The sequence below is a fragment of the Microtus ochrogaster genome, assembly GCF_000317375.1.
Source record: "Microtus ochrogaster isolate Prairie Vole_2 chromosome 14 unlocalized genomic scaffold, MicOch1.0 chr14_random_1, whole genome shotgun sequence".
NCBI lineage: Eukaryota > Metazoa > Chordata > Mammalia > Rodentia > Cricetidae > Microtus > Microtus ochrogaster.
The window spans coordinates 33,185,092-33,206,886 of record NW_004949096.1 but is presented as its reverse complement, the minus strand read 5'-3'; positions in this window follow the sequence as shown (position 1 = coordinate 33,206,886).

Below are 21,795 nucleotides of genomic sequence, written 5' to 3'. Positions count from 1 at the left end.
TAGGACAGTGAGTCCATCCAGGAAGGAGAACAAGTGAGCAATTGTGCACTCTATCAAGACTCCATTTTCCAACTTGTGCTTTAGAATTTCTGTATTCAGACTCGAAGAAGAAAAATCGGTCTCCTTGAGGACCCTTGAACAGCAAGTGTTCTCTGCTGTGTTACTCCATTTTGTGGACAGTAAGAACCCACATCCCCAACTCAAGAGAGGACAACTCACGGCTCTGCTCAGGGCTTGACTTTTGGGTTTGATCCATAGTACAGAAAGAAAGAAAGAAAGAAAGAAAGAAAGAAAGAAAGAAAGAAAGAAAGAAAGAAAGAAAGAAAGAAAGAAAGAAAGAAAGAAAGAAGAAAAGGAGGGAGGGAGGGAGGGAGGGAGGGAGGGAAGGAGGGAGGGAGGAAGGGAGACTAGTACTGAGTTTAGTTCTGGGTTTCTTTGAAGCATTAGTAGCAGGTATGTTATTTTTTTTTTTCTCAGAAAAACGTTGGTGACAAACCCAACCCTAGGATGGTGTTCAGATGCTGCCTGTCACATTGTCTTCACTTATAAATCCTGGACCTCACAAAACTCAGGAAAGGCGCTTCTCACTGGTCCCAGGCCTGTGGGTTATTTGTACTCTGTAATCATGTGGAGACAATTTTATATGTATTTCTTTTCTGGAATGAAAATAAAGATTATGGCAAAGCAATTCATAACCTAGATGATATTGAACTTCCATTTACCTCTGCTAACTATTGGTGACTGAGGCAGATCAAAGATTAGATCAGAAGGGTCAGTAAGGAGAGCTGATTCTCAGGCTCCGGGTGAGTGTTACACCCACAGGGCTGGAGCTGGCCCGGGGGAGTCTATTTGGGCTTCTGTGCCTGAGTTCTGACTTCACAACAAACTTGGTACCATTTTCAGCAGTAGGTTTCTTATGAAACAGAAGTCTAGAGGGCGTCTCACCTTGCCCCCATGCTGACTGTAATTCCTCTTGCTTCTGGTGACCAACAGAAGAGGAGACCTTCATGACTTGTGCTGTGTTCCAGGGAGCTGAAGGTTCACTTTCACAATCTCAAGAGACCTCAACTCCACTTGTTTGTATAAACAGTCATGAACCCAGAAAAACAGGTATGAGCAGAGCATTACCAGAACCCCAATCACCCAACAAAAGGCTGCAGAGAATAGTGAATAAGAAAAATGTCTCCCTCATTCCTAAGTAATAAGCTCAGACAGATTAGAAAAACATATTTAGAAGATAATATTTCAATGCTATACAAAGAGGCACCTATAGAAAAGAATAAATAAAAGATCCCTGATGTGGGAGTGATTTCTTATTAATAAAGAAACTGCCTAGACCCATTTGATAGGCCAACCCTTAGGTAGGCGGAGTAAACAGAACGGAATGCTGGGAGAAAGAAGCAGAGTCAGGGGTCGCCATGGTTCTCCCACTCCAGACAGACGCAGGTTAAGATCTTTCCTGGTAAGCCAGCTCATGGGCTACAAAGATTAATAGAAATGGGTTAGATTAATATGTAAGAGCTAGCCAATAAGAAACTGAAACTAATGGGTCAAGCAGTGTTTAAAAGAATACAGTTTCCGTGTAATTATTTTGGGTAAAGCTAGCCATGTGGGTGGCCGGGTGCTGGGGACGTGCTCGTAACACAACAGATCCCTTCTGGTTAAAGTGCAATCACCACACCAGATGTGGCAGCATGTGCCTGTAATGCCAGTGGTGAGAAGCAGGAGAAACAGGGTTACCACCAGTTCAAGGCCAGCTTATCCTACAAAGTAAGACTCTGCTTTGGGAACCAATACTAAATAAACTAACCACTATTGCCAAAAAAAAAAAAAAGCTAAACAACAATAAAAAAGATTGAAGTCTGATCTATTTCTCAGAAAAGAGAAGAAAAAAAGAAGACAGAAAAAAATCAAGATAAGATAATGTGTGTAGGAAAAGGAAACATCTGGGAATGATCATCGAATCAATACATTCTTTAGCAGGAAGAGAATTGGGGATGGGTGAGAAATAAAGAAGAAGAAAATTTCCCAGAGCCCTAATTCTGGCATTGTCCAATGGAAACGGTATCCAAGGATTGACTCTGAAGAATAGAGAGATCCCTCCTCTGGGCACAGTCTTGTGAGCCAGAGCACTGGAGAGGAGGGATGACCTCCGCACCTACAGATTTCCAAGTACTGGGGATTGAACATGGGGCCTTGTGCATTTTAGGAAAATGCTCTAGCACTGAGCTTCTCAACCCTGAAGAAATTATGTTTTAAATACCTGAAAAAAATGAACAAATAGATATCAGTCTTCTCAAGAAGCAGCATTGGATGCCCTGAGACAGTGAAACAAGAAACTTCCAAGTTCTAAGGGAGAATGAAGTTTGTGTCCATCGGGGAGGGGGGATCTTTCCAGATAGACACACTCAGGAAATGCATGTCTTTACTAGCAATGTGCAAGTATGAGTCTATGAAACTCGCGAGTATGTGCAAAAAGTCAAGCTATAGCTTGTGTTGATGGACTTCTGCCATAACCCCCAGAAGTCTGTCCAGGCAGCTTGTCTCCCGGCATCTGCTGGCATGGACAGAGAAAACCCTCACGTTGCTGTCCTGAGGCCCATAGGCTATCATTACACTGGCTGTTGCCACTGCTACCTCTCAGAAAGAGCTTTTTATGGTACCTACTTCTGGGTGTATTTTTTCCCCAACTTGGTTCCTGAGCAGACAGTGGATGGCTAAACCTTGAGTAACTTGCTCATGGTGCAGCAACAATGGAGTTGAGGAAAGTGGACTGAAGACATTTGAGTTAGCAGTGGAGGAAGCTAGGCTTTTGTTCAGAAAGACTCATCTGTGGGAAGTCCCCATATATTGAAAGAAAGTTTAGATTCTGACTAGAAAAAAATATGCAAATGACCACACAAGCTATCTTAGGCATGTGTGATGATATGTTAAAAAAAATGCCAACTAATGTGGACAAGTTAGAAAAACAGATTAAAGAAGGAATATAGTAGTACAATTACATTAGTGAAGGAAAAGTGAACGGGATCTAGGCTACAGTGATTGAACTGAGAACATAGGTTTCCAGCTTTGCCATTAGACATATTCCTACCATTGACTGGGGACCACAAGCAAATCTGGCAAAGGGGAAGATGTAATCCCAGCACCCTGTTCCAACTAACAATATACGACATTTACATAACTATAAGAAGACAGACATATTTTTTTCATTGCTTACAGTGTTTTATATTTGTAAATAAATTCCTTACTTGTGGCTGGAGGACAGAATGAAACTGACCTCAACATTGGCCAGTGCAAGGTGTAGGGACGAGAGGCTGTGTTGTTGGGGGCAGGAGACAGGTGGAGAACAAGCTCTCTTCACTTCACAGGAAGGTCATCAAACATCCGTGGGGCAAGAGCAAAGAGAAGTGCTCCAAAAGTGTTAGGTTTTAACCGTCACCAGCTGGGAAAAGAGAAGAGGAATATGGCACAAAGAATCAAGAGTTTGGTGTTTTCTAGCTGGACGTTAATTGAAAAACTTCTAAATCTGGCAAGATGCTGTGTTACAAACTTACCCTATAGGTGCGGGAATAGTCCAGAACAAGTGGATTGACTGACCATGGTGGATATAGCTGTGGGGAGGGAGAATGAAGAGGAGGAAGGAAGGATGCCTGGGTTTTCAGCGGCATGTCCTGAGCCATTAGTGTGTATGCACATCTGCACCTCCCCGCACATCTGCAGTTTCTGCATCCATAGATTCAACTGACTATGGATGGGAAACCCATGAAAAAGTAAGAATGTGTGGTGAACACATACCGGTCTTTTGCGTCACCAATCCCGAACATTACAGTACAACGGATGCATGTAACATTTGCCTTGTAATTTGTGTATGAAGCACAGATATTTAAGGCATGTAAGAGTATGCAAGCCTGTTCTATGCAAATCCAATGGCCTTACAGAGTGGACTTGTGTGCCTGTTGGCCTTGGTGTGGCCAGAAAGAAGCTTTGTAGCCTGTAGATAGCAATGAGAACCGAAAAACTCCATGAAGAGAAAAAGACAGTAAGTGTTTTCATGGAAAAGAACCAAAATACTATTCTCTTTCAGGAAAGCAAAAACTAGATTGATGATCATTTGAAACAGATTAGGGGGTTACTTCTAAAAGAATTTATAATACCTTACCCATAGTTTTGTTAAGCTCACAGTTAAAGAACAATGACTTACTTTAGTCTTTCCTGAAAATTACTTCTAAATATCATGGCCTGAATTTCAGTTTTAAAAGAAAACTCTCTTTTCCCGCCAAGCACCTTACTTTGACAGAAGCTGTGAGTTCCACAGTTAATTCTCTTCTCTAGATCAATGTGTTACATGAAAGACAGATCACCCTGACAAGAGGGAACAAATACCATCATTAGCAAACCCCTAACAATGGGGAACAACTTGCTGAATTGGGGTCAGTTTGTCTGCCTGGTGATGCTGTTCCTCTTCACGGTTTCCTACTTGACTCATCCCCATTGTGTGCTTGACAGTTTTGTAACTAATTGTAGGTAATTTTAAATCTTCATTTTTGGAAAGTTATATATATATATATATATATATATATATATATATATATATATATATATATATATATACACACACACACACACACACACATTTTAAGAGATGTGGGCGTGCACAGAGAGTGTTCACCCAGAGTTTCAGCCCAAGCAGGAAACAAAACAGCAGAACCCTTCTGAAACCTTTCGATGCTAACCATGGCTAGAAAATGGGGTGGATGGCAAAGTCTGCTAGATTAGGGGCTGTTGAAACCCCCAGGATCCACATCTTGGATAAGTTTAAGGGAGTATAAAAGCAGAGATAATTTTAAGTGATACGCTAAGACCATGTCAGAGCAGAAGCTTCAGCTGTGACAGGCAATGTAGTGGGAACCCAAGGGGACCTCCCTCCAGTGCCTTTTTAAGTCATCTGCAGTCTTCGGTGGACTGCCGTCTTGTTGGCCTCTCGTGTGGTTTCTTTCACCTCGTGGGACACTTGTTGTCACCGAGAAAGGCATAGTAGGTATAGACCCGTTTGATTACCATGGGACTTGGTAGTTCACTGAATCTCTTTTGCATTCAACAGTATTAGAGTTAGGTAGGACTCCGGGTTGCTTGAGCAGAAATTTCCTCAGCTAAGAAGCACAAAATAACCCAGATTGTGTACGTTTCCTAGGAGATTTGCCTATGCTTTCTAATGTTTAACTTTTGCACAGTGTGCTTGACATTGGGTTCCCAATTCTTCTCCGTTCTTGCAAACACTTAGGAAGAAGCCTTAGAAGTAAAAGGAAGTGTTCTGGGTAGCCCCAGGAAACCTCAAGGTCAACTCTACTTAGGTCTACACACACCCTTGGTGACCTGTTAGGCAGTTCTACTGAGAACAAAACCCACCTACTGTAATCTCTCCTGACCTTAGCGAAGGTCATATGGACTCTCGGTGCTTTCCGAGGTAAACTCTTTACTAGACAAGCTTCCCTCTCTCCTACTTAGTATACAGGAGAGGGTTAGAAGTTTGCTCGTTTTCCTCTATGAGGAGGATCATGGCTAACACAAGCAATTTTCACCAACCCTTGGCCTCCACCTCATTCAGGTCCTTGTGCATCTTGCTAAGAACAGAGTTCTTAGACTTTCTAAATTGATTCTTGATCTTTCTTTCCACTGCTCCTTCGTCTGTCTCCTAAGAGAAAAGTGCTTTGTCTTTTTCAATGCTGAAACCTGAACCCTCTGAGCAATGATTAATATTTGTTTGTTAACTGTTCACTCTCTGTGAGCTATTTCAAATCCCATGCTTCACAGTCTAACCCAGGTTCTAAGAGTGCTTGGTCCATCCACTCTGCCCATCTCTACTCCTGTGGACTCGGCCAGCCACGTTCTTCACTTGAATGATGCTAGCCTCATTAGGTTTTCACTTCCTTTATTGGACACTGGCATACCATTGTGCACGTAGCTTCTCAACTAACCTTTAAAAGCTGATGCCATTAGCTACCCATTTCAATGGACTGACAGTATTCTTGAAACCTAAATGCCATGCTGTGGTATACAGGACTCCCATGTGGTTGTGGTCCATGCCTGTGCCTCCAATCTCATCATGGCCTACTTTTCTCCTAGTCCCAACATTTCTCTCACTATGGATGTCTTTCACTTAGTTGAACATGGCTAAGTTCTTTTCAGCCTGAGACTTTCATACACTTGAAGACTTCTTTCTTTTCTCCCAATCTTTTGTTGGAGGACACCCCCCCCTTTCTAATCAGCCTTTCATCATCACTCCTCAAAGTTTTTTTCTGTGCCTTCTAAAGTAAGCTAGAGCTTCTGCTAATACAACACGAACCGTGGGATTCATCAGCATTTGAGCTGCTGTGCTATGGTCTATGTTTATGAGCATGTGTGTTTGTCAGATACCTGCCTGCTGTCAAACATGACTTCTATGCTGGATAAGAGTGCATCTCATTCATCTGATATGAATATCAGTGTTATGGTTCATATTTGAAATGCCCCTATGAGACTCATGGTTTGGACACTCAGGCCTCACACCAGCCCTGGTGCCAGTTTGAAGGCCTGGGAGCTTTGTAGAGTTTGGGCCTTGACAACAAGCTCATTAGCGGAGGACATGTAAAGGTATAGCTTCATTTCTAGTCTGTTCTTTGATCTTCTTGGTCTCTACCTGGTCTCCATGGCAACAATCATCACCACAAAATCCTATGCTCATGGGATGAGTCTTTCCTCTACCAGCTGTTTTCCACAATGATAGACCGAGAGCTACCAAAACCATGAGTCAAAGTGAATCCTTTTTCTCTTAATACGCTAATGAGAAACCAAAACATAGGTAGGTAACCTACAAAAAAACCCGCATTGACTATTTGAATGAGTGAGGTATAGATAGTGAATGCTAATTTGTGTGTCCTTAGAGTCTGTGAAAATGGATTTCTGAGTGGTAAATTAAAATATGACACAAAAACTTAAAGTCTGTTGGCCACTAGTGAGGACAGGCCAAACCAGACATGAGCACACAGAATGGAAAGAAGATGAGGCAATGGAATAAGAGAAAGTGGGACTAGTCAGCTCTAACAGAAACAAGGCTATTCTTGGGTGTTGCACATCTGCACAGAGCTCCTTGCCCGAGGACACTACGCCATCAAAGTTTGTAAGCTGCATCCTTGTTTTATTTTTTCTTTTTATAAAGATTCATTTTTACTTATGTGCTTGCATGTGTATCCATCTACATGTGTTGCATGTAAGTGAAGGTACCAACAGAGACCAGAAGAGGGCACGGGAGCCCTGGAGCTAGAGTTAGAGGGAATTTTGAGTAGGTGTTGGGGGATCAAACTCAAATCATCTACAAGAGCACAAGTGCTCCTAACCCCTGAACCATCTCTCCAGGCACCATATGCATATGATTGTAGATTGTCTACCAGTTATATTATAAAGCACAAAAGAAAATAATTTTGATACGGTATTTTTATTCATTCAACATATCTAAAATAGTATTATTTCAACATGGAGCCAATATAGAAAGTTAATGAGGCATTTTACACTGTTTTTCAAAGAATTTTTCACAGGTTAAGATATTATACATGCAGCAACTCACAGTTCAGACCATTTACATTGGAAGTATCCAAGAATCACTGAGGCCGGCAAGTGACTACCATTCATGGACAGCTTTACAGGTTTCATGTGGTATATGTTTAGGTGTTTATAACATCATGCCACAGACTGGGAAACTTAAACTACAGACAACTAGCTCTCAAAACCAGAGTAGCAGTATGGCCAAGTTTTTGGTAAGGGCTTTCTTCTTGACTTGATGACAGCTGCCTTCTAGTTTTGTCTTCTAGGGGCAGAGAGGGAGAGAGAGGGAGGAAGGGAAGAGAAGGGACAAGAAGGGAGAGGAGCATTGGTCTCCTTTCTTCACCTTATAAGGCCATTAATCTTATCTTTCAATTCCCATCTTCATGATGTCATATAAGCCTAATCGCTGTCCAGAGATCTTGTCTGTAAATATCCAATGGAAAGGTAAGGATTTTTCTGCATATACATTTTTTAGACATTCATGCACTCAATTCTCAGTTGTTTTACTCAGAAGCTTATCTGCACCAACCGTGAGCTTGACCTGATTTTCTTATTTGAGGGTACTATGTCAGGTAGGCCATGACTCCTTAGATGGCACACCCCTGGAGTCCGGCTTGCTCACCTGGTATGTCAGGCTGACGTGCAAGAGAGGAAGCACTTGTGTATGCCTCCAGAATACAGAGCCAGAATGGAATTTCAAGGGGGCAGATTGCTTTGAGAAGTTTAAACAATAAAGAGCCCTGTTCTGCAGATCTTTTTATGAAAAGAGCCAGGCAGAGGCTGATGCCCACTTGGGCCAGGATTCAATAATTCACTGAGAGCTGCTATCAGATGATATTCCAAGTGGCTTGGAACCAGAAGATTGTATAATTGAATTATTCTTGCAACACTCTTCAAATAACCAGTATTTTCTTGCAGACTCTTATTTTGCATTGGAAAATGCTTTAGGTGACGTTTTATTTTCCTAGCAAAAATAGGTTTTTTTAACTCTAGCTACAGATTCTGAAAGAATGAAAACTAGGGGAGGGGAGGACTCTCTGTAACCCATTGTTACCTGACTGAATTTTACCCTCTGCTGCATGTTAGGTTTGTCTATATAATACTATTTTTGACTACATGTTAACTGACAGTAGCTCATTTTTGTTTAAATTGTTGTCAATGAAATGCTAGCAGCATGAAGCAAGCAGTGCTACTTCCCAATAAAGGGATTTTTCTATGTTATAAGTCTAAGCAAGACTAGCAAATGCTGACTTACCATGGTGTCTCTACCCAGCTTGTTAGGCACCTACATAATATGTTATGCCTCTTTTCGTTGTTCACCATAGCCTTGGTCAAGGGCAGGCCTCTTTGCTGACCTCCTGTTTCCTATGCAGAGAATACAATTCGTTCCAGCCAGAAAGCAAAGGAAACAAAATATTATCCCTCTTTTTAAGTTGAAGAACGTATAGAAATAAAGTTGATAATATGAACAGTACAATATTGTAGTTTACAGCAATGAGCATTTCTTATTTGCTTTGCTGAAGTATTAAAGCTAAAATTGTATTGGTTTACAATACAATGTCCCCCCCAGGATCTCAGGCATTTCAACACTTGGTCTCCAGCTGGTGGCACATTTTTTGGGGATGTCTAGGTGGTGCAGCTTTCCTGGAGAAAGTGCGTCGCTGGGCATAGGCTCTGAAACCACATCTAGTTTCCTTTCTCTGAATCGTGCTAATGTTAGAAGATGTGAGTTCTCAGCTTCATGCCTCTTAGTCATGCAGATTGCTGCCATGTCTTTCCACCAAGATGGTCGTTCTCATCCCTCTAGAGCTGTAATTCAAAATGTGAAACCCTTTCTTCTATGAGTTATCTTGGACACAGTATTTTAGCAACAGAAACTAACTAATGCAAACTTTTTCTAGAAATTCACAAATTCACTTCTGGTATTTTGGATATGGTTATTTTCAGGCCCAAGTACTTCCTTTCTTTGTGGAGAGAGTATTACTCTTTCAACTCAGAACCATTTTCTATATGGTCTTTACTCTTTGGTCATGGCCTGGCTCCCACCCTCCTTGCATGCATTGCCTTTGCAACACCTGCACCAGAATCCCGTTATAATACAGTAATGTTTTGTTCTCTGTTTGCCCAGCCTAGGGAGCAGGCTCCTTGGGTTCTCTTGGCTCTTCATAGGGTCTTCCTGCCCTATCAGCTACCAGAGAGGACACATTCAAAGACTCAGCTCAGGCATTAACTCTGTAGCCTAAGCCATAGGAAAAGCTATGGGATGCTGAACAACATCCCACTAGAAGTAATTTCACTCAGGTGAACATACGATCGCCTTTCTGTTTTAATCTTACTAACTCAGTCTTTCATTTTGTAAAATATTGTTTTATGTTTGCTTATTTAGAATACTGTTGCTTATTTGTAAACTATTTCTTGAATACCCACATTATGCCAGCCACAATGCAGAGAGTAAAATTCATTTTATGTACGCAGGGATGCATTTTTTTTAAAACACTACCCTCACTGTGAAATTTGTAACTCACAGAGTGGAGAATGTGTGGTGTCATGTGGTGGGCCTGTGGGGAGGGAGAGAAAGCTCGCAGAAGAGGCGGGCTGGGAGCCAGGCTTTCAGGAATGCTGGGCACTCCTGGCAGTTGGCAGAGGGAGGGTGGGGGCAGCAGTCCAGGCAGGGAGGATAAAACAGAAAGCACAGGGTATAGAGGAACAACAGGTGATAAGGTAATTGAGCTGTGGTGGAATGTCTCCGAAGCTTTGTGCTGGCAGATTGTACGAAGAATAAGGGGTAGGTTATTTTTGCTGTAGGGACTTTGCTGTGTCTCCCTTAATCTCTAGGATTACAAACAAAAATCTAGCTGAAGATAGAGACTATGGAGTCTTCTAGAATATGAGAAACAATTATGCCACATTTTGGTAGTGGTGGCAGCCATTGTGGCCTGCTCCGTCCTCTCCTTCTCTCTTTTCTCCTCTGTTAGAAAAATATAAGAATGCTTTTTGTTGTTATGATTTTGCAGACAACAGTGCATAGATTGTCTGAACGTGGAGATATTGGGTGACACTCTGTACCGGTTTCCTATTCAGACACAAGACATAGTTATTTCATAAATATCCAATGTTACCGAGCTGAGCTCTGTGTGCCGTAAGCCACATGGGGCAGGATCTGCTGTGGAGGGCTCTGGGCAGTGCTGGGTAGAATGTCTAAATTCAAGTAACCACCTCAAAGCCCTATTGTAATGAAATTGCCCTTAACATGAATGCAGACACCCACACGCAGGCCTGTGACCACAGAAAAAGGAGCTACCCCACCATCTGGAAAGGGCCATGCAGTTTTCTGAGATAGCATGACTGTAGGCTTATCTCCCGAATTGAATTTGTGGATCCCATGGTAGTGAAAGAAAATACACAGTGAAAACCTGTGCTCTAGACAGCTTCAGTATCCCACAGCGAACACAGTGGAAGACAGCTGACACAATAGAGCCTAATGGCTCGAAAGGTAGGAGCAGGAGCTGTAGAGCTGGCACGGTGACAGTGCGTGCCTGAAGGTAGACTCATCCAGGAGCCACACTGCATGGTGCATGCAGACACAACCTGGATCCTCAACACACACAGTTCCTTGGCCTGACTTCTGATAAAGTACCGTTTACTTATGCATAGGATTAATTCTAAGTCTTTGCTGCCGACCTAAATGCCATGTTCTTCCAGCCTCCAAAGAACAAAAGCAGCAAGCTTCCAACCTCGCAAACTCACCACCATAAGCACCTTTCAGAGCTCCCCTGAGCCACGCCAGAGACTCCAGCACACGTTTAGAAAGAGGTGTAAGGATCGATGCGCTGACGTTGAACAAGCGTAAGCTTCTTATACTTTAAACAGTTTCTCCAAACGCTGTCTCAACTTCCCTCAGTCACCTGTGACGATTCCTCATCCGTGAGTGTAAGCATCTGTTTCTTCCTCCTGAAGCTCTGTCACCCAAACCGACTGTGTCACCTTAATACTCGCTCATTCTCTCCTTTTCTACATCAGCCTCTTTTATCTAAATGCTTACCTTAAATTAACCCATTTCTATTGGTTTATATTTTACCAAGAGGCTCGTGGCTTGTTATCTCACACCTTGCTTCTCTTGAAGCTCTGGCTCTTATTTCAAGAAAGCAGAAATATTCGCCCCATTCCTTTGCATTTTAGTAGCTACTTACAGGATGGTTTTTAATTACACACAGTGTAGCAGTCATAAGCCACGTGATCTACTCTGCCAGCTGTGGAAAGCAAGTCTGATATCATGAAGAGAGTGGTTTCCTCCAGACAGGCCCCAGCCTGACAGGTCCTCACAGCCCTTGGCAGACAGCTCATGTTTGGTTCATCCACGTACATCACAGATATGTCACGACAAATAGGGATAAGAAAGGTTTATGGTTCCCCCCAAGGAATCTGATGGCGAAGGATACCTAGCCTCCTTAAAATGGGGTGTTTAGGCTGGGAGGATGGCCTTGGCGGGTGAGTGCTTGCTGTGGAAATAGGAGAACGTGAGGTCAGCTCCCCAGCATCACACAAAAGCTGAGCATGGCAGCATATGTCCTTCACCCCAGTGCTGGGGGTGGGGACAGGTGGATGCCCACAACTCACTGGCCAGCCAGTCCAGCTGAAGCAGCAAGCTTCAGGTTCAGTGAGAGAGCTTGTCTCAAAAAAATGTCTAGTGTGATGGAGAAGGATATCCAGCATTTTCCCAGGGCACCGCATGTCCACACATAAACACATGCACAGACACACGTGCACACACCCTACCACACACAAAATAAAACAGGCTCTTCTGTATAGAATAATTAAAATCATTGTGATACCCTCCAAAATATGACTATTTAGTCTCCCCACCATCTGTCTCGAGTCTCCAGAGATGCTCTGTGAAGAGTTTAGATTGCTGAGATACTAGGATCTAAATTTAAATCCGAAGCGATGTGTGGCCTCAGATCAACCTCTTCCTGAGTATAGTTGTCTCATGATCCAGGTAAAGATGCCTTGACATCAAATGGACATGCCCGTTTTCTGGGACAGGTGAGCATCTTGTTTATATTTAGTCCACATTCGTAATATTCAAACAATATTTGTTCTGTTGCATGGTGAGCTGTTTGTGGCCTAAAGACACCTCAGATCTTTGACTGACAATCTTCCCTGGTCATTGCTCTGTCCAGCCTTCTTTATCAGACTCACTGGGCAGGATGGAACTAACTATCCAGGAGCCATTGCTGGCTGTGAAAGCCTTCTCAGAGGGTCTATGCTATGTCACCTCCCCCAGCAAACCAGAACCTCCAGACACCTCAAGTGTATCAGACACCAGCACCTCCTGCTTTCTCCAGCTGGTCTCACACACAAGGGCACAGGAGCAAAGTTTGACCAGTCAAATGTCTCTGTGTCACTTGGCTGTCAAGATTGCAGCTTTCACTGTCACACAGTGGTGCCTTTTGGATCAGAAGAGCCCCGGTGTCTACAGACTCGATTTTCTGGACTGCTAGCTTGTGTCTGAGTACATTTCCCAAGCATGGCACTATATGGTTCTAGGAAATGCTGATACGGCTGTAGCAATTTTCTCCAATTTGTTCCTGACAAAGAATTCTCTTCAAAATTGAGTTGGCTTCTTTTCTTTTGTTCAAAAATGCTGGTAAACACAATTAGCCTCATTAACCTCAGTTTCTATTTCATAACCAAAAATTAGCCTACAATCACTGGTTTGCTGGAAAGCACAGTTGTAATTAGTCTTTGACTGATACAAAAAATCTGCCTCTTTAAAAATCTTCTTTGACATTTCAGTGCATAGGAAAACAAGTCTGAACCTTCCTACGTTAGCACTGGGGATGGAAGTAAAAATAAATCGGGGAGTTAAATCAGGGATCTCAAGCTGAGACATGAAAAGCGGTGTTCTTGGATGTGGGAACTGGAGAGGAGGCACGCGCTAGTGTGCAGGTAGATGCGATGAAGCCTGCTTTCTGTGGGTCTCGTGGCCAAAGCAGGTTACTGATGACACTGATGGACATGCCATCTACAGGCAAAATCAAGCTCTCATGAAAGAAGAAAGGGAGAGAGAAAGAGAGAGGGAGGGAGGGAGCGGGAGAGGGAGAGAGAGACTAGAGAAAAGGATTTGCCTCTTGGCAGGGTTGAAAATGTCACTGAAATCCATACTGGTGGCCAGCTTAGGTGCTGACACCGTTTTGTGGGAGCGATGTGAAAGTCACATTTTGTGAGCAGTCTCCGCGTTTGATCTTTCTCCAGCTGTCACCTAGAGACAGACTGCCCATATTCTCCTAATCTACAAACTGGGGTCAGGAATCCAATCAGAAAGTTGTCTGGCCATTGTTGATACAGTACCCAAAGCAGATGGATAACATTGTTTGTTTCTTTTTGTTCAACAGCTAATCTAGAAAAATAAAGACAAAAAAGTGGGGGAGGAGAAACTAATTTGAAGTAGTTCAGCTAGGTCTTTGGAGGGTATTAAATGCATATGGCCAGAGGAGTCAGGCCACGGCAGGCATCCATCAGATGGACCGCGTAAGTCTGATTAGTCCCTGGCTAGTTCAGTCTGTTCTGGCTACTATTAGGGTCTGAGAGAAGCCCTCAAAGAAGACCAACAGCCATGTATGCAATAACAAGAGTGCTTTATTAATTCCCACGTTGGGATGGCATTTGACGACCTCCAAAGAAGGTCACAGCTCCCTTTAAGCAGAGTTAGGGTAATTCCAGAGAAGAGGGATGAATCTGAGGCTGATTGGTGGAGGAAAGATAAGTATTGGGACTGATTGGTGGAAGGTCCTAGTGGTTAGGAACCTTCCAAAAGCAGAGTGGCAAAAGCTACCTTTGGTTATTAGGAGACTTGGGGGCGCCTGCTGAGCTGGTAGAAGGGGCCGTGGTTTTTCTGAGGACGGTCTGCTTAGCTCTGTCCCATTTTAGTGAATTAAAACTACTCATTTCTGATAGTCACACAAGGTAAGAAGCCCGTATCAAGGCAGATGCTATGGCCGCCAACAGCTCAATTCCTAACAAATAGGCTGCCATCTTCTTGCTCAGCTTTCACACAGTAGAGAGGGCAAGGGGCTCTGTGGGGGGTCTCATTTATGAAGACACTAATATCATTTATGATGGATGCTTCCTCATCACTTAATCACCCTCTAAGGCCTCTTGACATCATTCCATTGCGCGGGGAAGATTTCAGTGTGGGTTTAGGCAGGGAATGAGCATTCAGGTGAGGAACTAGGTACTTAGTGAGGGCAGCGTCCTATTGTTGACTCTTCTGAGCTGTTTGAATTGTGGACAGCATTATAACAAGAAATATGTCACTGCTCAGAAATGTAAAACTAGTAGGACTCGTGTGTGTGTGTGTGTGTGTGTGTGTGTGTGTGTATGTGTGTGTGTGTGCGTGCGCATGCACGTGCGTGCGTTTTTATGGGAAGCACAGAAAAGTATACTAGTTAGTTGTGACCAAGTTGGTATGAACTAGAGTCATTTTGAAAAAGGAAACCTTAATGAGAAGATGTCTTCATTAGATTGCCTATAGGCAAATCTCTGGAACATTTGTGGGTGGTGCCACCCCAGGTGGTATAGAAAGCAAACTGAGCAAGCCTGGAGGAACAAGCCAGCCAGAAGCATCACTCTATGACCTCTGATTGGAGTTCCTGCCTTTGGTGTCCTGCTTGAGTTCCTGCCCTGCTTGAACCTTGGCTTCTTTCAGTGATGAACTGTGTTTGGGACAAAGAAGCCAAACAAACCCTTTCCACCCCAAAATGGTTTCGGTCGTGGTCTTTTTCACAGCAATAGAAAGCGAACCAGACAAGCAGCTTTGTAGGTCCTTCGGCTGTATCTGGGGTAACTTCAGATAAGATTTGTGGGATAGCACCCTCCTATGCTAGGGAGATGACAGACCTATGTGTAGAAAACATCCCTTCTTTTATTGGCCATTCGGAGTCCCAAAACCTGTCTATCTCTGAAACTCTCTGGGAAGATAATAAACAAGGCCCCAACAAACCATTGTTAAGGTTCTTAAAAGAGACACGGTCCTGTCCTTAACTGCTCCCTCCCTCCTGGCTGTACCACTCAGCAAATTCTTCATTTCCAAAGTCCAGACTCAGATGATGCCCTGGGCGTGCACCTGCTCCAGGAGCCTGCAGTGTCTCTGTCTATGCAGACACTGGCTGAAAGGCTGCAAAGGGAGGCCAGGTGTCCTGTCTGGTGGCCAAATTGCAAGTACGAAGTTTTATAACTCAAAGGGAGGTTCTCTCATATAATCCCCGAACCTCCTAACAAGCCCCATAATAGTGAAATGAAATAGTCATGCAGTTAGGAACCAATGCAGGGCGGGAAAGTAGTTTTCATTAGGGACCCAGGACGTCAGAAGCAATAAAGTCACAAGAGGGGAAATTAGTCTTATTTTCTCTGTGGCTAGCTGGAGAGAACCATATGTGACATGTGACTGTGTGTGTGTGTGTGTGTGTGTGTGTGTGTGTGTGTCTGAAGCATCTTTCTCACTCTCTCCGTTTTGTTCATGTAGAGATAGGCTCTGTTTGTGCATTAGGCAGTGGGAATGGCCATGCTTCTGGGAAGTGGATCTCATCATTAGAACTTCCTTGACAGGAGTATCTCATTTCAACTTTCATCCCCAGCAATGTACCCTACCAGAACTGCTGTCTTCCAAATAACGACAGACAACCTTTACTTTCTGAAACGTGGTGTTGATTGCTGAGCCCCCCCCATCCCCACCCAGACCAGATTCCACCTCCTCTGAGAGGTATCTCAGACATACACTCCCCCCCCCATTTTAATCTCCATTTGTTTCAAGCTAATATCACATATCCTCCAGAAAGAGGAAAGACCCTGGGGGTGGTTATTTTGACAAGCTATTCCGGATAGGAACCTCTCTCTTTCCCTGACATTCATGTCTTGTTTCTTTTGGGTAATTAAACACAGAAAAGGTCACCTAGCATTCTGGTAATAACAGGAAATGGGGAGGGGAGCAACAACAAACAATACAAGGAAGGCAGCACTATTTTTATTTTTCTTCCCGTTTCTCTAGGAGGAATTAGCTATTTATTGATTATTCATATGCCACCTCCTTCCTCTAAGACTCTCAAGGCAGGGCGATTTAAAAGCACCCCAGAAACACCTGCATGTGACTAAGTTTAATTTCTTGGCAAAACGCCATTGCCACACCAAGGTCGAAAATTTGATTTGAGGGCTTCTAAGTTTCAGTGAAATGGAAAATTTGTCTCTGTGACAGCATCTGTACTCAGTGGGACCTGTTCTCTCTCCCACCATCCGCTCCTGTTAGCTTCAGGGAAGTGCTTCCCAGCATGCCTTGCTAAGATGCCCTAGCTAAAACAGCCCTCCGCACGATTCCACTCTTTTCAATTTCCTGTGCATTCTCATCTCAGCTCCACAAGGAGTGCAGACTGCGTTTCCACATCCAAGAATTTCAAGACCCTGGGTGATGATGAACCTCCTTCAATGGGGCACCATAGCTGATTGACAACTGTCTAGGCCAGTTCAAAGTACATCATCAATTGCAAATCTGGTCCCTTCTTGTTAAACCGAGTCTTTGTCATGCTGTGAACATGACTTTGGCTTTCCCCCTCCGCAGCCACTGCTATGCTCTTCTTTAGGCCTTAAGCTCTCTTTTAAACTGTTCCCATTCTTCATGGTTTTGCTAAAAGACTACTGCCATAGGAAGCATAAGAACTTGTTTTTGTTCTTCAACACAGGCACTCAGCAACCAGCAACAACAGCAGGCAGCAGCCTGACATACTCACCCCCAGACATGCACACTGCTCTCCGGGGCAGCTGTGTGGCTCTGATGGCTTCACCTCTGTTCACTCACCTATCAGCGGGCAACTACATGCCACTCTTGGCTGAATTCTCTCACATGGAAGGGGCTTGGGGAACTCAGAGATAACCTAGGACAGCCTTCACAGGGAACCCTGTATTTCCTCCACATGGTTTCTCATCTCCCAACAAGTGACTCAGGGTTGGTCTTAGAAAACTGTCAAGTTTGTGGAAGAAAGAAAGACAAGGAGGACCCCTTCAACCTCAGCTCCGGGTTGGCACATCGGCCCTTTGGCTACATCCTTGGGTTTGAGCAAGGCCACCACAGTTGCAGAGCTTAAGGAAAAGGGCTGTATCCCTTGTTGGTAAGACTCTCAAAATCACATCTCCCTGGGAGAGGATAGGAGGAAAAGAGAGAGGAAAATGTGCGCCCACCATCTGCCGCAAAGCTTTGGATTACCTGGCTCAAAGAAGTTCTCAGCTGTGGTTTATTTCCGTTGTTTTTGAAAGCTATTTTAAAATGGGTTTATTTACACATTTATTTTATCTCCATTTATGACTCCTTCACAGTCAGGAGTCTCATTTATTGTTTGGGCCTCGGGTTGCTCAGTGCACTAGACATATCTCAAAATAGAAGCATCCTAAAACCAAGGCAAGACAGAAAAGAGAAACAGAAGAATTTTAGATCCAGCCTGACCTCAAGAGATTATCTCTCCCGTCAGCCAGGTTGGCACGACCCTCTCTGAATGGAGGATGATGAGAACAGCCACCAGAGCGCTGACAGCAGCCTCCTAATCTAGACTCGCTGCCGTTCCTGAGGCTTCGGCATCCATATTCCCATTTTTCATCAGAGATCAGCCATCTTCCAATTTCCTCTTTGCTTTCCCTGCCTGCCTTCCCTCACTGAGCGGCAACTTGACTCTTGGCTGGTAACAGAGATGACTCTATGTCTTTGACATAGAGTTTGAGGCCTGAGGCCAGCAGGAGATGACTTCCACCTTAGAGTGATGATTTAATCAAGGGGTTTCAGGAGAATTGCCGTACAGTGTGGGGAATGCTGGCTCCCTGGTACTCCCTGGAGCCCTTCCTAGTGCTCCTTTCATCAATGCCCCTAAGGCCTTCAGACATGTTGTGTCCCGTTGCTCCATCTTTCTGATGGAGCTATGTATGGGGACAATGAAGGCAGTGAAGGGCAGGTTTCACTGAGCAGGAGAAATGGGGAGACAGGGTTGCACAGATCTCCTTTTGATGAAAGCTCTCCACTCTGCAGAGTGAGGTTCAGTTCAAACTTCAGGTTTATAATGAAGCTTGCTCCCACCGTGACTTCCCCTGTCACTGTCTGAGGCCTTGGTTTGCAGAACTCTGTAGCAAGGACTTTTATTATCAGGACACATCCCCATAGTTCTCAATTCTCCAGTCACAGAGCTGAGAAAGAAGAGCCTGGCTTTTGTTCCCTAAAACACCTTTTAAAGAAAGCCACACATAGCCCAAATCCGGGCCCTCTGTTTGAGATTTTTGTCTATTTTCTAGCTCAGTCAGTAATCCAATGCCTTTCTGATTTGCCTGAGCCTCTGTCTATGAGTCAGCTCTTACCTTGATGTGACTGTGGCTTTGAGGCTTTGGGATAATCTGGTAACTCATTCATTCTTCCCAGCCACAGAGCTAAGTTGACTCGGGTTGTGCCAAGCTACCTGTCTTCAAAGTGACTGCTTCCCCATAACCTTGACAAGCGTCATTCTTCACTGAACTCCAGTACCCTTGGAACTTGGCCTTCTTGTTAGAAAAGATACTTCGTAGAAAGTCTACGATACTTCTGGGGGAGGGGTTGGATCCATTACTCCAAAATCAGTTGTTTTATTTCTCCAAAATCAAGATACAGTTGAAAATTCATGAGTCAGTTCTCTCTTAAGATTGCCTAGAAATGGTTATTAGACCTGAAAATTGATAACATGCTTCAGGGAAAGAGAATGTGCTTTTCTAAATTCTCTTAGATCAAAGGGACCAAAGCTCAACTGTACCTTGAGCAAAATGCAGAATGTATTGATCCATATAAACCAGGGAGAAACTGGATACAGGAACTTGGCTACACATCACATACAATTCACATACAAATGTAGGTAGTAACAACAAAGAAGGAAGTTATTTCATGGCTTCCAAACACTTCCCTGAAAACCCACTCTGTTGTCTTCCTTCCTCAGAGATTTTGTGATTGCTTTCACATTTACACACACACACACACACACACACACACACACACACACACACACACTTTGGGGAGAAGATTGATTTCATCAACAAAGCATGAGGTCCCGACTTTGGTCTCTAGCACCCACAGAAGAGCAGAGTGTAGCGTCACAGGTCTATAATTCCAGTGACCAGGAGGTGGAGACTAAGTTTAATTGTAATTTAACACACACAAATTCATGGTCTCTGGCCTCCTTTTTTTAATTGTTACACACATGCACACATACACACACACACAATCTGTTCAGTCCATATAATATTACTTGTATGTATATAATTTCAGGACTGACCATTTGGCGTTAGATAACCAATTGGGAGACTCTTCCCAGGGGAAGACTGTTTCTCCTGCTCGCTACATTCCTTAGAAGCTTCTAGTTCTTAGTCCAAGGGTGGGGCCTGTGAGATTCCCCTTCCATGTTAGCACATCTGTTAGTGTTGTTCTTGTTCAGATGTCATTTAGGCAGTCATGTTGATAAGACTTCATGGATGTAGCCTTCTGACCTTTCTAGGAGACACAGTCTCCCAGTAGACACTCCAGTCCTCTGGATCTTACAGTCCTTCCTGCCCCTCTTCCTTGATGCTCTGGGAGCCTTAAGTGAAGGAGTTACGGTGCAGATAGTTCACTTGGAGCGGGTTCTACCTGATAGCTTATTCTCTGCATTTTGATTGACTGTAGTTTTTTGTAATGGTCTCTGTTGCAAGGAGAAATTTCTCTGTTGAGGGTTGAGAGCTACACTTGTTTGTGGTATAAAGGTAAGTATTTAGAGGATGGGTAGGGATTATGGTGGTTTAAGTAAGTGACGGTTGTAGGTTTTCCAAGATCCATGACCTCACTAGCCCCAGGTGGTTGGCTAGGTTTCCAGTACCGGGCATGATTTCTCTCTTGTTCTACAGGTTCTAAGTATTTTGAGATTCACCTAGGTTATTTTTTGAGGATTGAAAAGTTGGTCCTATTTCATTTCTTAGTCTCCCATTACACAGAAAAGTCACAGCCTCTTCTCAAATTACTGGAAAATGAATTATTTTCAGTTCACAGATATGGCATGCAAACATGTAATGAGCATTTGAACAAAACCTTTGGTGAAATCGCATTTTCAGTTCTCTTAGTTAAATACTGAGAAATGGATGGCGGAGCGTATAATGGCACAAGAAACACTTTGACCTGCAGTGTTTAAGCTCCAGCAGTGGCCCAGCCTGCCCTTCACCTCAGTGTGCCAGCCTACGGAGGCACCATAACTGTCAGAGCCCTTGGTGTGTTAACTGCCATTTTCCCTACGTAACTTAGCAGTAGGTCACAAACGATCATTCAACGTCAACATCATTAAAGGAGGAAAAGATCCTTGGACACAGGCCTTATTTGAATCTATGGAGGTTCTCTGAAAGACAGGGATGTAAAAGCCACCCCCTCCTACACACTAATGTGTACACAGTTCTGAATGTGCAGGTCTGTTGTCCCCGGCCAAGTCACAGTCAAACTGAAGCCCTGGTCTGTTGGGACTAATTGAGTCCTGGCTTTCAGCTGTTCTACCCTGCTAGAACCTTCTAATTGAAGTTACTAGAAGCGGTGCCTAGCTTAGAGGATCAGAGGATGGGATTTTCACATGTTGGCCATTGACTGCAGTGTATTTAAATCTACATGGTGTTAATAAAGAGGGGCTTTGGTATCAGTGTTAAAGGTCTGCATGTCGGTCTGTCTCTGCGTCTGTATTCTCAACCTCCAGCCCTTTTTCCCCGAAGCTCACGAACTGGGTTCTCGCACACAGACAACAGACACGGGGGCGCCGTGTGCGGCGCTGGTCTTCCCCAGAAATTGTTCTCATGACTTCCATAGTTGTTTTTGTTTATTCTTTTGAGAATTTCATGCATCAGCAAGGGCTTTCACCCCCTCCATTCCAGGTCAAAAATTATTTCAAGAGGTACAGTAATTTCCCTCATGGGGTCATAGGTTTTATCCTTATTGACGGCATTTTAGTTTCATCTCTTCCCCAAAGAAGGTGCTGATAAAACTTTGAATGCCCGAGTTTATTCTGGAATGTGGCCACAGGAAGCCCTGTGGAGGCATGGGAGGTGTGGGGGAGGTGAAAGGCTGTTGACATCATGGCTCATCCATACTGTAGAGTGCAGAGCAAGCAACATAATGATGGTGATGGTGGTGGTGGTGGTGGTGGTGGTGGTGGTGGT